This window comes from Cydia strobilella, chromosome 4 (assembly GCF_947568885.1).
Source record: "Cydia strobilella chromosome 4, ilCydStro3.1, whole genome shotgun sequence".
Taxonomy (NCBI): domain Eukaryota; kingdom Metazoa; phylum Arthropoda; class Insecta; order Lepidoptera; family Tortricidae; genus Cydia; species Cydia strobilella.
Window position 1 is genome coordinate 10,370,728 of NC_086044.1, and position 10,855 is coordinate 10,381,582.

Here is a 10,855-nt window from a genome sequence, read left to right on the forward strand (position 1 = left end):
CACGCAAGCGCACTTTATTTGCACGTCGAATACCTCTGTTCTTCCAGATTTTTTCGAGGTTAGCCATAGCACTCTTAGCCATGACAGCTCTGCGGCGTATCTCGGCGGTGCAGCCACCGGCACTGGTTATCAACCCAAGATTTACAAACTAGCTCGCTTTTTGGTAATCACCGAGTGCTTCGGTAACTGGGAGAATATTTGCCCTGTCTGCTACCATTACTTTTTTCTTGGAATGGTTGAACTTTTATCTTTAATTTTCTTGAGAAGAGCCATCATTTCGATGTATTTGCTGTTGTTATTCCCGTCAGGCAGGCGACAATAGTAGCACAGTTTGTTACATGAACTTTTGTACCAAGTCATATTATACATATTCATTCTTGTTAGATGGCCCATTATGGAAAGGGCTTATAAGTTTATAACTAGAAACTACTGCAAAAATGTTTCGTTAATTGAAAGCCCCAGTGACCCAGGTAACTGTAACCATAGCAACGAGTAACAAAAAAAAGTTGCTTCACCCATTTACAGCTTGCACATTTCCGTAGGGCAAGCGAATCTACAGTGTTGTCACTGTCTCTCTCTTTCTTTTTTTAGGACACTGGGTTTCGAGAGTATTTGCACATCAATATTTTCAGATTTATGCTGGACTTAAATACAATTTAAGACGCAAGCAAATAAGCAAAGATGATGGTCGCAATATTAGCCAGTTAGTTTTCCTTTTCTATTCCACCTTGAGGTCCCATCGTACATGAGCCCTGTTTTTTCGTTGCTCGTAACTCGTAAGTCTTGTCATGAGTGAGGATTCTGCCTTCGCATGTGAGACAATGTGAATTCACAATTAACAAGAAAATATCCTACTTCATATACCTATCGCTATCTCATCTTTCTTGACGCTGAATACTGAGGATTACTCAATTACTTTAATCGGTGTGTGAAAAAGTTTGTGCTTTATTTAATTAATAATTGACGTATATCTGACAAAAAAAAACATATTGTAATTTAAATGCCAACTTGGAATAGCTAATTAACAAAACTCAAGGTCACGCCGATTTCACGCCGATCATTTATCGGCGGCGGCGGCGTGGCAAAAAAGCCCGGCGGCGGCGGCGCGCCGGCGCCGCGCACACGTCTACAACGGAGGGGAACTCGTGGGGAGGCGGGCGGCGCGGGCCACGTACCACAAACACGCTTAGTTTGTGGTACAGAGCGCGAAGGGCAGACGCGGTCGTGTTTTTGCTTCAATTATCATCACTACATAATTATTAGTAATAATTATACATATTCTTTAATGGTGCGCATAAACTGTTCTGGGTAAGGATGTAATTCGACATCGAAATCCCAGAAGGATTTAAAGTTTCATAGATTTCCCCCCGCGACAAGTAGGTTTTTTTTTTCATTTGTGTACTTATATATAAGTTGGAACTAAATACTTACCAAAACACCATCTAGTAATTACCTACTTACTAAGTATTATGTAATTATTTGTATTAACTAAGTAAGGGCTACTTGCACTCGACCGTGACGAGAAAAACCTCATGAAGTTTTATCAAAATTATGTAGTAGGAGGTATTTTGAATGTACATATGAATAAATGTAATCACAATTGTTTTATTTCCCATTTTGTGACAACCCTAGCATATTTGCATGTGACAGCGTAAGTACCTACACTGGCGGCGGCATCGCGCGACATCAAAGGCGTTGGGCTACTAGGGAAGAATAATTGTAATACTGTGGTAGAGCTTTACATTTTACGCGTTGTTTTAAATCACAAATTTTAAACTTTCGATTATCCACTATCCAGCTATCTACTTCTGTGTGAATAGGTATCTTGTATTTGGTTAATGTTGGCTATTGCGTGATTTGTTAGATATCTAAATTAAGCTGAATAATCATTGCTGTCTAACCTACCCACAGCCCACAGATGCTGGTAAACATTAAAATTAAACCTTTACACCATTCATAAAACTCTTTTATTATTATTATTCTGTCTTTCCATAACACGGGACCATGGGGTCCCGGACCTTTGGGAGGCATGCGTGGGGCCGAAGCCAACAACGCAGAGGCCCTTTAAGACAATTTATTCTAAAAGCAAGGGAAACACGTGGCGGATATCATCCCCGAACGCACAACGTGATACATCCGGAGATGGTCCCCGCCAGGTGCAAAGACTATTGCAGTGCAGCACTTTTGTGCTGCGATGGGAACTAAGGTCATGGGCTATAGATTTGAATGTTGGATGGACTGGATAATGGGCTATGGGAGAGACTAGCGGACACCTGCCGTGACAATCAGTCTCAAAATTGTTAAAGACAGGTGGTGACTCGCCAACTCATTTAGTGGGCCCTACAACGGCCGCACGCACAGTGCGACAATAGAGCAACACTTCAGAGCGGCTGTGAGGTTGTCGAGAGGTGAGTCTGCGGTAGCCAGATCCCGGTAATCCGTTCAGCAGGCCGCCGGCGTTATGACATTTTACACTTCCAACCTGGAGCATAGGTCCCGCTCTTGCGACTCCACTCTGGCCGGCCAGTCAAGGCAAGCACAGAGGCGAGGGCCAGATGACAGGGCCCTCTGGAATAGGGGTCCGCGGTGTCGCCACTCACCGTCAGCTCGCCACAAGCTGCCCCCGCGTGGTATTATTATTATTAATTTTGACATAGTATTCGCTTACGTACCAATTCATATTTAAAATTATACTGTGCTTCAAAACAGACGTTAGCCCACTGAAGAAGTCAATGCAATTTTCAGGGCACAATGGTTACCCACGAACCTAATTAACTGTTAGCTAAATAGCTAACTTTAGGAAGGTTCAGGGTCAGCAGAGTCAGCTCGCAAGGTTAACCAAGTGTTTCTCATTCCAAGATATTTTTCTTGCGACTTTTGGGACAGAGTATAATAAATGACTTAAGGGCATTAATTACCTGTTATTTTCTCATTAAATATTTATACAGGAAGTGTACATAGTGCAACTAACATTTAAAGATAAGAGGAACTCGCTTTTAGATGAACCTTTTCAAAGATCTATTCCGAGATATTACCTACTACAGCAATGCAGTACTACACTTACCGCAATACCAACTGGCGACTGAGATCATAAAGCTATCTCCTTTACCCTTGGTAAGAACAACCAAGAATGAAAGAGATGGCATTATGACCTGACTCGCCATTTAGTTTTGCGGCAAGTATAGTTTAGTACCTTCTTCTTTAACCGTTTTTACCGTTGGCAAAAAGTTAGGTGTAGTAAACTAATGGTTTTTTTCTATCAGAGCGTTGTTGGTTCATTATACCTAGATGTCAAATGATTTATCGACGCCAGTGAAAGGAAATATTGTGAAGGATTTGAGTTGCGCGCACCTGCGCTGTACGTGCTTCCCCACTGTGCTTCAGAAAGTTCGCGGGTTCGTGGGTCTTCACGGGTCTATTCAATTGTCGATGTATTCGTCGTATGATGTGAATAAATTATACTTACTTCTGGCACCGTTTTAGAGCTTATTAAACACCGAATAGCGTTTACATCGTTAACAAATCCAATTTAATTCAGCAGATAATGCTGCCAGTCGCCATTATGGGCATCCGGGTATTTTCAATTACCTATGTATTTATGCAAAGAAGCAAAAACCTCAATATGTTTACAGTATGAGAAACGGCAATGCATATACCCAGTCAGTGTCATTGCATAGTAAAGGAAGTTGATTCAAGACAGAATAGAAAGAGCTTCTACGTAATTCAAGGGCATTTTACAACTACCAATGCTTAAATGGTGTTTATAATTACCTGAGGGGATAGCCTCGCGAGACAACTGCTAAGTTTTGTTTTTTCCGCGCTTGTTTTGGTCGGGCAGGGCACACCTGCTACAAAGTTAAAAATTACATTAATATATTATACACTCGGTGCAAAATAACTAATAAGTACCTAACATAAATCGAATGCAAGAGATGAAAATCTCTCTCTTTTTCGCTCTCTCTCTCTCTTTCTGATGCTTTTAGTGAAATTAATTATACTTAGGTACCAATTTAAGAGATGAGGAATTATGGGGCAAAATGTAATGTCTATATTGATCTGATCTAATTGAAACACGATTGAAACAGGTCAAATTTCTTGAAAATTGCAATACCTATGCATGTGACGCAATACTCAGGCTATGTGGTCAGTCATTCTTAAATCCTGGCCTGGACCAATAGCGCTCGAGCGCGCGAGCAACACAATAAAACCGTAAACTGTATCCGTCCGTTGCGGTTTACGGTTCAATTTCTACTGGTTAATGGTTAATTGCAATTAACGTTCGGCCAACACTGCTTGAGGAGCCGTTCAAAAATTTCGCGGTATAAAGTGAAGGACCTGTGCTCGCATACTTTTTCGTTTAATTTTTTTTACTTATGTATTTTGACTACTTGAATTCTTTTGGTGTTTTGGATGGGAATTATGGATTTTTTTAACTGCCATTAAACAGCGATGGAGTGCTGTTTGTAAAGAATATTGATCCTTTAAATAAAACATTCACATTCTCTTTAATTCCCTATCAATACGTAACCATGGGTAGGCATTTCAAACACATTATATTTAAAAACTAAATAAATAACCTTTAATAATACAGGCACATACCCTTCTAACTGTAAACACAAAATAGTTACAGGTCGTTAAACATAAAGTGTTTCAAACGTCCCCATCCTACCCTAGGTACCAACCCTTATTTTCGACTCCATCATCAGATCAGATACATATAAGCACGCCAAATTTTACCTGAAACAGTGGTTCAAATGTAAGCTACGAGATTTGAATCAGATATAGGTATAGCAAATATTTCTGATACTACGGCATTATAACATTCTAAAAGTGTCCTAGTACTTAGTGTGCTCGTATAGTAATCAGGCCCTAATTTACATTTTTATTAAAATCTTGTTTTATATATTTAGGAGAAACCGATTTGATTCGGATAAATCTAAATATAAGCAAAATCATTAAAAAATAGATAAGTAGGTATCTTAATTATCATACTATTTATCAGGATTAGTATATATAGATAGGTATTTAAAAACTTGTTTGTGTTTCACAAACAAATATATTATTGCTTTAATCTTGCTCAATGCTTACAATAAGAAGCGTAGACAAACACATCATCAAATTCAACCTAAAGCATCCTAACCTCTCATATTTACATAATTACCTACTACACACATAACACACAGTCGATATAATAGTTATAAAAAGCCCCCACTTAACAAATAACTACTTAAAGAACTGATATATTTACAATTTACAATATACATTTGCCAATTATATTCGAAAATTTGCATTTTAATATATATTTGCCAATTACAACAAACACAAATGGACACTTTTCGCTCATGTCGTGTCGGACATGGGTATATTCAATTTGGTATCAGTACATTCAGTACCTAAATACAATATGAGATGACAAGCGCGAAAGTGGTGGGGGACTACCAGCACCTATGCTGTGACGTCATAAATCATCGCAATTATTTTTATATTTGTTTCAAACACCTTAAACTCAAAAGAATAATATTTTTTGTAAACACAAAATACGTCAATTTTAACGTACTTCAAATAAATACCTAGAAATAGTACAAATATCAATCAGGTAGTGCAATTACGGTAAGAGCTATTGAAAAGAGTGTCATTTATTCGAGGGCAAATGTATGAGAATTGTAAGGGGGAAATTCAACGGGTTGGTGGGGGTAACGTAACCACTTTTCAGCGTGGTAACATCAAGTTTCTTGAAGCCTAGGAACAGTACTAGAAGGATTATATGTCAAACTGTGTCTAATAATCATGCATTCGATGCAGTTCTAGAGATCTTGGTCTAAATGAAGAGCTTTGCTTGAATTTGGGTGACAAGCGATGTGAAGTAACACAACAGCAGAAAGAACTCAAACCGACCAAGTGCGAGTCGGACTCGCGTTCCAAGGGTTCCTTACATTGCACAATTTAAACAATGTATTTTTCCCCTCACTAGCTCGGAAAGCCGTCTTTTATCCTTTAAAACAAGCGGGGAAAAACGCATTTTATCCACTAGTGGGGAAAGTAATTTGACCTTGAATGGAGCAAGTTTAAGTAGCTTGACAGATAACAAAACGTAAAACATGCGTAAAACGCTCATAATAATGGTTCGTTCGATATTAATTATCATTAAAAAAAGGGTTTGAGAATCTAATAAAAAATACCAAATTTAGCTTTATTTAATAATTTTAAGTCATAAACCTCAAAATTCCATAAGAAACGTTAGATTTTTTATAATGATGTTAAATATAATTCTGAACGCACAAGTTGAGTCGATGCAATTTCAAAACGCATCGTTGACATTTCATACGTCAGAACAGAAATGTCAACATTGTCAACAAAATTTTTACTTAAAAGCACTTCTCACCGACTCTCGTAAAAATCTGAATTTCCAGTGTTTTCTGTTATAATATCGTACAAAAATAAGTGATTCCAGTGATGAAGATGATCTAACGCCTGTGGATGTTGCACTTTCCTCGCTATAGTAAGGGGAAAAGTTTTGTGTTACACACGGGTGCAAATGTATTTTACTTCTTGTGTGTTGAAACACTCGCGGGTAAAATACAATTTTGCACCCTTGTATAACAAATAACTATTTTACGTGAGTGAAATATCTTTAAAAAAACCCGTATGGGTCGGATCAAAAACTAAGTAATTAAGCCTGACTCACGCTTGACTGCACATTTCTAATAGGTTTTCCTGTGATCTACAGGTAAAGATCTATTTTGTATAAATTTTCAAAATTTTACACCCAGTAGTTTCGGAATTCGGAGGTAAAAGGGGGGGGGGGGAATGGTCATTTTTTGCCTATTTTCTTGAATAACTTCTAAACTGTTTATCCTAAAATTATAAAAAAAACATATTTGAGATTCGCACAATGAGCTCTTTCATTTGATATGTAACACGACATAGTTTGAAAAACTTTATTTTTTAATTTTCTGATTTACCCCCAAAAGTGGCCCCCGTGTTTAAATTAATTTGCTTACGTTACATGTCCGTCTTTGGGTCATAAACTTACATATGTGTACCAAATTTCAACTTAATTGGTCCAGTAGTTTCGGAGAAAATAGGCTGTGACAGACGGACAGACCGACGCACGAGTGATCCTATAAGGGTTCCGTTTTTTCCTTTTGAGGTACGGCACCCTAAAAACTATGTCGCTGTAATAAATAGGTACAATTTGGTATATACGATAAGTATATGCATGCTCTATGGCAACACATTAACAATAGGTAAATCCAAATATGAAAAACAAGAGGTCATCTGAATCATTCGGCTGATACACAGCAAGCGTAAATAATCTGGCCATTCTGCCGATTTATATAAAACTATAGAACAAATTCGTCACAATTTGCAAGAAGACTTTTGAGTTGTAATCTCGATTTATGTTTTTCGGTATTTCATACAAGATGAAGAGCGAGAGGTCACGCAGTAGCGGTTGGTAGGTCGGCCGGTGCCTCAGGCCACGAGTCGCGACCCCGGCGGCGCCGCGGCGGCGCGGGCGCTCCGACTCCGCGTCGCGCGCCGCCCCGTCGCCCGCGCCGCCCCAGCTGCGAGCTCAGAGCCCATTCTTAGAACACGGTTACATAACCAAATATACCCGGATATGCAGCAAGGCCACCCATCTTCTAAGAAGCATTTGTAGACATGTGATACAATAGAAAGGGAAGTAATTAAATGATCAGCCTTTTTTAAAACTGATCCGCAAAAAAAATAGCCATTAAATCATTTGGACAGCATACAAAAATTTGGCTGGCAATAAATAAAAATCGAGCTACAACTCTTGTTCAGCATATGTATAATCCACAAACGGTCAACATACCAATATCGATCTCCTTCTATTATAATTTATCCGCTTAATAAATAGTTGAGCTGCAAAATTATTCAGTCAGCAAGATTTAAAAATTGGTTGGCAAAAAAAAACACGTCTAAGCAGTTTAATTGAGACGTATGCATATTAAAGGATGGTAATCTGATATAATACGGGTTAAGTTTGATTTGAAAAATCAAAGCCGGAGCGAAAACCTCCACGTGACACGAGCAGCCAATCGTGAGCATGCATTTCATTCGATGATTACTTGTTTGACAACAACTGCTATTAGAAAAGTGGGTTTCAATTTCAATTTCAATTTTATTTTGCCATGTAGGTATACAAAGATACACTTATGTCCGTCAATTATTGCACATTATTTCCTTAAAACTATAACATTTTTAATTATTCGACTAATACAATTATCCCATACATCTTTTTCTTCCAAATAATCTGACACTTTATAGTAAGATTTTACTATTAATTTATGTTTGTCAATTTTCTTAAATTTATAATCTGGCAAATTAATTATATGATTAGATTAGGAATTTTGTTGTAGAAACGTACTGCCAGTCCAATAAATGATTTTCGAGCTTTAGCAAGTCGTAAGCGGCGCACAGCAAGTTTATCTTTGTTTTTTGTGTTAAATGTATGGTTGTCACTATTTTTCGGAAGATGGTCGTAGTTTCTTCTAGTGTACATAACAACTTCATAGATATATTGTGACGGCAGAGTGATGATGTTGACTTTTCTAAATAGATCTCTCAAGGATGTTCGCGGATTCAGATTGTAAATGGCATGTACGGCTCGCTTTTGTAAAACAAATATGCTGTGTACATTAGCAGATTTTCCCCACATCAGAAGGCCATAAGACATGAGACTATGGAAGTAGCCGTAATAAACTAATTTACCTGTGCTTGTTAGGTTAGGTTAGAACTGCGACCTTTACAGAAGCCAACTGCTACTGGAAAACTGGCTTAGGTTAGGTTATAACTGAGACCTTTACAGAAACCAACTGCTACTATAAAAGTAGGTTAGGTTAGGTTAGAACTGCGACCTTCACGAAAACCAACTGCTGCTAGAAAAATAGGTTAGGTTATATTAGAACTGCGACCTTTACAAAAACCAACTGTTACTAGAAAACAAAGTTAATGGGCAGCAAGTTTTTTTGAAGGACAAAATGAAAGGGGAGTAATCAAATGATGGCCAATATTTTTATTTGTTTAAAAAATTAGCTGATCAGCAAAGGGGGCAGGTTAGGTTGGTTAGACATTTGCTGATCGACAGATTTTTCAGCTAACAAATTTTTACGGATCACGTAAATTATAATCTAAAATGAAATAATCCGCTTACCCACTGATTGCTTAACAAAATTTGAATTATGGTGGATCGCTTACTGCCGATCTAATAATTAATTTGCCAACCAAATCACTTTAGAGTAGCGCAGTATGATATGAATTGCGAAGTGGTTTAGAAATGCTAACCGTAAGTTGCTGACCAAGCCACCACCAACCATATACCAAATATATATTTTTGCTCATCAAAATAGGAATATTTTGAAGATCGATTAAATGACACCCCAATTAAAAACTAACTACATAGGTATGTACACCTAACAATAAGATAAATTAAATAGTAATAATTCTATTTATTTATCATTTTTCTGCGTACCGTTAACTAACATTTCCGAATTAGCTATTTATTTATTTATTAGGTATTCTTATTTATTTATAAGATAAACCTACATTTTTGCAAGACCGTAAACTGAAGTGGTTCTGAAAAATACCTATATAGATACTTAGTCATGCGCGTTTCTCGGTGTTTTTCCGATTGATATACCTATACTACTGTTTTTAATTTTTGATATAAGTAGGTACATAAATAAAATACTAAATGGTAGGTAAATATGTACCTACTCATATAAATATGTAGCAGCAGCAGAGCGGGGTTCGCTAGGATTTCAGCGTCAGAGCTTCTTGTACTTGTACCTACTTAACATTTTACTATTCAGCGTTTTAATTATTAGGTATTTTTTACATATTAAATCACATTTACAGCGGGTCTATCGCGAATATATTTTGTTACCTTTATTTACCGACGTTTCGACACAGGTTTCACTGGTCGCGGTCGCGGTTAAATGACGTCCCAGTAAACCACCACCACCACCACCATCACTACCACCACCACACCACGACCAGACCACCAGTGAAACCACCACCACCAACACCAGTGAAACCTGTGTCGAAACGTCGGTATATAAAGATAACAAAATAAATTCGCGATAGACCCGATTGTAAATGTGATTTAATATGTGTTCAAAACGCGAAAGTTTTAAATGTTATAGGTACATATTATGTAGGTACCAATTTAATTCTATTAACCGTACTACTAAGTATTGTCTTCGGTTACCGCGATAGTTACTCATGAAATAAAACTATGAAAACGGATTATATCGCGTATATTGAATTTATAATACATCCCGACGTTTCGAACTCTTTACAGCGTTCGTGGTCGCGTACTACTAAGGTTATATTAGCATCGGGAAAGCATTTTGCAATTATTCCTACTCCAAAACATCAAAGACTATGTATCGGTAAAGGATTCCTTTCCTTAAAAGAAACTTAGAAAATGTAAATGTGACTGCAATAATAAAATTATTCCTACTACTTACTTAACCCGGTTGCTGCGGGCAAATGTTAGCGTGAAATAGATGTCGACCTCGTGATATTACGAATATATTAACATTTTGCTCTAGTACTGGAAATTGCACCGTCAATAAAATCATGTTAATGTTATTAAAATGCAATTCCTTACTACTTCTTGTAAATAATTGACAAAAAAATAAAAATATGCGAAGGCATGACTCATTGTAACCCCCCCCCCCCCCCCTTCTCCCCCGTGCCCCAGGTAAATATGAAATTCTGAGAAACTCAACCGTAGGAGCCAGGGTCCTTAGTCACGTCCTCAAATCACCTTTTCATACAATTGTAGTCCTCAGTTTCCTCTCTGGATATTAACATTATTGAAAAT